A 6,000-nucleotide genomic window follows, 5' to 3' on the forward strand; every position below is an offset into this window, starting at 1 on the left:
ATTTACCATTTTATTGGGTCGTTCAAGCGCGCTCTTCCGTAATTAAAAATTTTCTGACAGCATTTGAAGGCAGCACGTGCTCGCTACTGTTGTGACGGTTGGCGCGGTGCAGAAGAAGTGCGGAAAACCTGGAGAGAAGGTAACCTAGCCTGAATATTGGACTTTTGGACCTACAGTGCAATGGTTTGGCTTCAAAACATTTGTATTATGCTGTTTGGATTAATTTATGGTCATTTTTTTACCTTTGTGGAACTAAATAAACTATCTCTATTCGCTCTAGTTGTTTTGGAAAAAGTTGCTATGGAGCTGCGCTAGCTAGCTTGCTGTGTGTTATATTGATATACAAACTTCACCAGTGTTTCAGCTGACAGGAGGGTCATTAGATAACGACACAATTTCCATTTTTGGGTGAACTGTTCGTTTAAGAGAGCTAAAATCCTCCAAATAAAATTATAAATACTTTGTTTAAATCCTTGATAATATTCATTGGGCCAATGAACATAACAGATCTAGATATTCCTGCTTTGGACAATGATACCAGACCAAACAGTCTCTCATCAGCCATGGATTGAATTTTTTCTTCAATTGAACAAAGATAGGATTAAAATTCAGATGACTTCTCTGTTGTTCATCTTTATATATAATTCTACAGTATTTTGAAATTGACCTTGTTGTTTCTAACAGGCTGTTGATGATGGCAGGCCTCCCAGCCGTGCCTCATCCACCGTGGGGAAGAGACGCTCTTCTCTCCGCCTTTCTCCCCTCTCCTCTCCTCCCTCCTCCCCCTCCACCACTTTCTCTCCCTCCTCCTCTCCCCTCTCCACCACCGTCTCTTCCCTCTCTGCCTCCATCTCTTCCTTCTCTGCCACTATCTCTTTCCTCTCTGCCACTGTCTCTTCCCTGGAAACTGCCATCTCTCCCTTCTCCACCGCTATTTCTCCCTCCTCTCCCCCCTCCACCCCTGTTTCCTCCTTCTCTCCCTCCTCCACCACTGTTTCCTCCTCCTCCTCTCCCCCCTCCACCCCTGTTTCTCCCTCCTCCTCTCCCCTCTCCACCCCCATCTCTTCCCTCTTTGCCTCCATCTCTTCCCTCTCTGCCTCCATCTCTGCCCTCGAAACTGCCATCTCTCCCCTCTCCACTGTTTCCTCCTCCTCTCCCTCCTCCACCTCCATCACTGTTTCCTCCTCCTCTCCCTCCTCTCCCTCCTCCACCCCTGTTTCCTCCTCCTCTCCCTCCTCTCCCTCCTCGTCCCTGTTTCCTCCTCCTCTCCCCCTCCACCTCCACCCTGTTTCCTCCTCCTCTCCCCCTCCACCTCCACCCCTGTTTCCTCCTCCTCTCCCTCCTCCACCCTGTTTCCTCTCCTCTTCCCCCTCCACCCCTGTTTCCTCCTCCTCTCCCCCCTCCACCTCCACCCCTGTTTCCTCCTCCTCTCCTCCCTCCACCTCCACCACTGTTTCCATCCTCCTCTCCCTCCTCCACCCCTGTTTCCTCCTCCTCTTCCCCCTCCACCCCTGTTCCTCCTCCTCTCCCTCCTCCACCCTTGTTTCCTCCTCCTCTCCCTCCTCCACCTCCACCACTGTTTCCTCCTCCTCTTCCCCCTCCACCCCTGTTTCCCCTCCTCTCCCTCCTCCACCCTTGTTTCCTCTCCTCTCCCTCCTCCACCTCCCCACTGTTTCCTCCTCCTCTCCCTCCTCCACCCCTGTTTCCTCCTCCTCTCCTCTTTCCTCCTCCTCTCCCTCCTCCACCGTGCTTCCTCCTCCTCTCCTCCCTCCACCTCCACCACTGTTTCCTCCTCCTCTTCCCCCTCCACCCCTGTTTCTCCCTCCTCCTCTCCCCCCTCCCCCTCCACCCCTGTTTCCTCCTCCTCTCCCCTCCTCCACCTCCACCACTGTTTCCTCCTCCTCTTCCCCTCCACCCCTGTTTCTCCCTCCTCCTCTCCCCCTCCCCCTCCACCCTTGTTTCCTCCTCCTCTCCCTCCTCCACCTCCACCCTTGTTTCCTCCTCCTCTCCCTCCTCCACCCCTGTTTCCTCCTCCTCTCCTCCCTCCACCTCCACCACTGTTTCCTCCTCCTCTTCCCCTCCACCCCTGTTTCTCTCCCTCCTCCTCTCCCCCTCCCCCCTCCACCCTGTTTCCTCCTCCTCCTCCTCTTCCCCCTCCACCACTGTTTCCCCCTCCTCCTCTTCTCCCTCCACCCCTGTTTCTCCCTCCTCCTCTTCCCTCTCCACCTCTACCCCTGTTTCCTCCTCCTCTTCCCCCTCCACCACTGTTTCTCCCTCCTCCTCCCCTTCCCCTCCACCACCACCACTGTTTCTCCCTCCTCCTCCTCTTCCACCTCCACCACTGTTTCCTCCTCCTCTCCCTCCTCCACCCCTGTTTCCTCCTCCTCTCCTCCTCCACCTCCACCACTGTTTCCTCCTCCTCTTCCCCCTCCACCCCTTTTCTCCCTCCTCCTCTCCCCCCTCCCCCTCCACCCCTGTTTCCTCCTCCTCTTCCCCTCCACCCCTGTTTCTCTTCCTCTTCCCCCTCCACCCCTGTTTCCTCTCGTCTCCCCCTCCACCTCCACCCCTGTTTCCTCTCCTCTCCCTCTCCACCCCCGTTTCCTCCTCCTCTCCCCCCTCCACCCTGTTTCTCCCTCCTCCTCTCCTTCCTCTTCCCACTCCATCACTTGTTCTCCCTCCTCCTCTCCCCCTCCACCTCCACCCCTGTTTCTCCCTTCTCCTCCTCCTCCTCCTCCTCTTCCCCCTCGACCCTGTTTCTCCCTCCTCCTCTTCCCCTCTCCACCTCCACCCCTGTTTCCTCCTCCTCCTCCTCTTCCCCCTCCACCACTGTTTCCCCCTCCTCCTCTTCTCCCTCCACCCCTGTTTCTCCTCCTCCTCTTTCCCTCTCCACCTCCACCCCTGTTTCCTCCTCCTCCTCCTCTTCCCCCTCCACCACTGTTTCTCTCTCCTCCTCCTCCTCCTCTCCCCCCTCCACCTCTGTTTCTCCCTCCTCCTCCTCCTCTTCCCTCTCCGCCACTGTTTCTCCCTCCTCCTCTCTCCCCCCCTCCACCCCTGTTTCTCCCTCCTCCTCCTCCTCTTCCCCTCCGCCACTGTTTCTCCCTCCTCCTCCTCTTCCCCCTCCACCACTGTTTCTCCCTCCTCCTCCTCTTCCCCCTCCACCACTGTTTCTCCCTCCTCCTCCTCTTCCCCCCACCACTGTTTCTCCCCCCTCCTCTCCCCCCTCTACCACTGTTTCCCCTCCTCCTCTTCTCCCTCCTTCCCTGTTTCCTCCTCCTCTTCCCCCTCCACCACTGTTTCCTCCTCCTCCTACTCCTCTTCCCCCTCCACCCCTGTTTCTCCCTCCTCCTCCTCTTCCCCCTCCACCCTGTTTCTCCCTCCCTCCTCCTCTTCCCCCTCCACCCCTGTTCTCTTCCTCCTCCTCTTCCCCCTCCACCACTGTTTCTCCCTCCTCCTCCTCCTCTTCCCCCTCCACCCCTGTTTCTCCCTCCTCCTCCCTTTCCCCCCTCCACACTGTTTCTCCTCTCCTCTCTCCCCCCTCCACCCCTGTTTCTCCCTCCTCCTCCTCTTCCCCCTCCACCCCTGTTTCTCCTCTTCCACCATCCGCCCCTTGACCTCCTCGAGTGTGGAGAACAGCACCATCAACAGGTAGAATATGACACAGACTATATTAAAGCTTATGATATATTTTTACTGTGGCTTTTCCAGCAGGAATCCAGCCATCACTGAGAGCTCCATTCTTATTTGTCTGCTCAAACCAACTTAAAGGGACACTGTGATGTTTTGAATTCTATATTGTTCCCATTAATACTGCTTGTTAGCATTGCTTTCATTCATTCATTATGGAATCGGTTGCTATGGGTCACCAGTGAGGTAGCTGTCCACACATCAGCATCATGACTCCATGAATGATGCTGCCAACACTAGCATGCCATTGTTTAGTTGACTGAAGTTTGTGTCCATTGGCTGAAGAAGAAAAATGACACTTTAAGTCAAAAAGTCAAGGTTTCCCTTTAAGTGGCTTGTTTTAAGTGAATGGAAGTGGTTCCTGCAATGCTGAGAAATGTTGTGGGGTGATATTAATATTTTGAGATGAAAGTGTAAACATCATGAATGCCTCAGTATCATGGTCAGTGTGCCTGTGCAGCTGCTTTGTCCTAAATGAAGGTAAACTGTTTTTTTAGGATTCCAGCAGTTCCTGAGGCGCTTGGCCAGGAAGCACAGACCGAGCCTCCTGCCCTCGCTGCCACAGCAGGTACATTTAATAACAGATATATGATATGTATGTTTGTATGATATATATATGTAGATTTATTGTCCATATGCCACTGCAAAACTGCTCTCTCATTAGTTCATGTTTTTCTCCTCATAAGTCTCCTTGGAGCTGCCTTGCTCTGGATCTCTGGAGAGGTATTACTGTTTTTCTCCATGAAACAGGTTTCTATACAGCAGTGGAAACCTAGGACAGTTTAGAGATCAGATATGTTGCTTACAGACACATTTCCACTGAATATTCCTGTTTTCCTGCCTTTGGCTCCATTCTTTTTTTGGTGCTGCTCAGATCACATCCCTGCTAGTCTGCCTCTCTCTTACCCAGCCCCTCTCTCTCTCTCTCTCTCTCTCCTTCTCTTTCTCCCTCTCCATCTTGTAGGCCAGTGCAGGCAGGGGGAAGTCCTTCAAGTTCAGGAGCCTGCTGTCGTTCTTCAGCTGGTTCAGGAGGAGCGAGACCCAGAGCGGCCAGAAGAAGCTGGGGTATGAGACAAAAATGAAATTGATCTACCTTGACTCTTCATTCAATTCTGTTTAATTAGTATAAGGCAAACACCATTTTAATTATTCTGATTTGCACTTGACAGTATTGGCATATTGGATGTAGCAAAAGGTTTTAGACCCATTTGGTAGACTGGACAGTTTGGATATGTGAGGTTCAGATAAGTCAGTCATATCACTGCCATTACAAACCATGAATTTTCATCAGGTGTTGTGCATCGTTTCAGTCAGATCAGTTTCAAAAAGACTTGCTCTAGGTTCATTAAAAGCACCTTGGGCAACAGAACACATTATAAAGTTATTCTGTTTTTATCGATGTGCTTTTCCTCTCAGGTTGCCAAACATCGGCAACACGTGCTTCTTGAACGCCACTCTCCAGGCCCTGTACAGCCTCCCCGGCTTCTGCTCTGACGTCATGGGGCAGGAGGCTCTGTGGAGCCCCGAGACAAAAACCAGCCTGAAGCTGCAGAGGTACAGTAGACCCAGAGACCTTCACTTCACTTTGTGATTCATTGCTGTACTGATTGTTCCCTTGGTATTAAAAGCAAGTCATAAATACTTCTGCTTGTTCTCCAGATACTTCGGCGAGCTGTACAAGGCGAGGCGGGGTCGACGCTCCTACCATGGAAAGAGGAGGCTGCTGAGGTCGATGAAGAGCAGCCTGGCCGTTTACAACGAGGAGTATAAGGAAGACTTCCAGCAGGTACACAAATGAGCCTAGTGTTCATGATTTCTTTTTTTTTACTGCAGTATTGTGTGATAAACATATTTGAATGGCTCGCTGATCTCTTACAGGACGCCCATGAGTTCCTCATGCTCTTTCTCATGGGCATGAAAACGCAGGGCGAGACGCAGACACCGGACTACACCTGTCCCACTCTGAACTTCCAGTTCAAGCTGCAGAGTGTCCGCACCTGCTCCAGGTAACTCAACAGCAAACTGCATTTACTACCGTATTTCCTCTAATATTGGCCCGGGCCTTTATTTACCTCAACTGCAGAGGGTACCAGGCCTTTATTGGAAGCAGGCTTATATTAGAGACAGGCCTTTATTTCTAATTCCCTCTGTTTGATAAGTATATTTGCTCATATTTTAGTATGAAGCCTCCTTGTTTTCTGATCTGCTTCTGTTGGGGTTCGTTAGGTAGACGTTTTTTTGTTACTGCAATGCATTACGATAATTACGGTAATCGACGACGGCACGCTCCAGAGACTTCCCGCCGGCCGAGCCGTC

This window comes from Centroberyx affinis, unplaced genomic scaffold (genome assembly GCF_046629955.1).
Source record: "Centroberyx affinis isolate AG114_WGS23_722 - 3 ecotype Tasmania unplaced genomic scaffold, CSIRO-AGI_Caff_v1 ptg004883l_1, whole genome shotgun sequence".
In the NCBI taxonomy this organism is placed as follows: Eukaryota; Metazoa; Chordata; class Actinopteri; order Beryciformes; family Berycidae; genus Centroberyx; species Centroberyx affinis.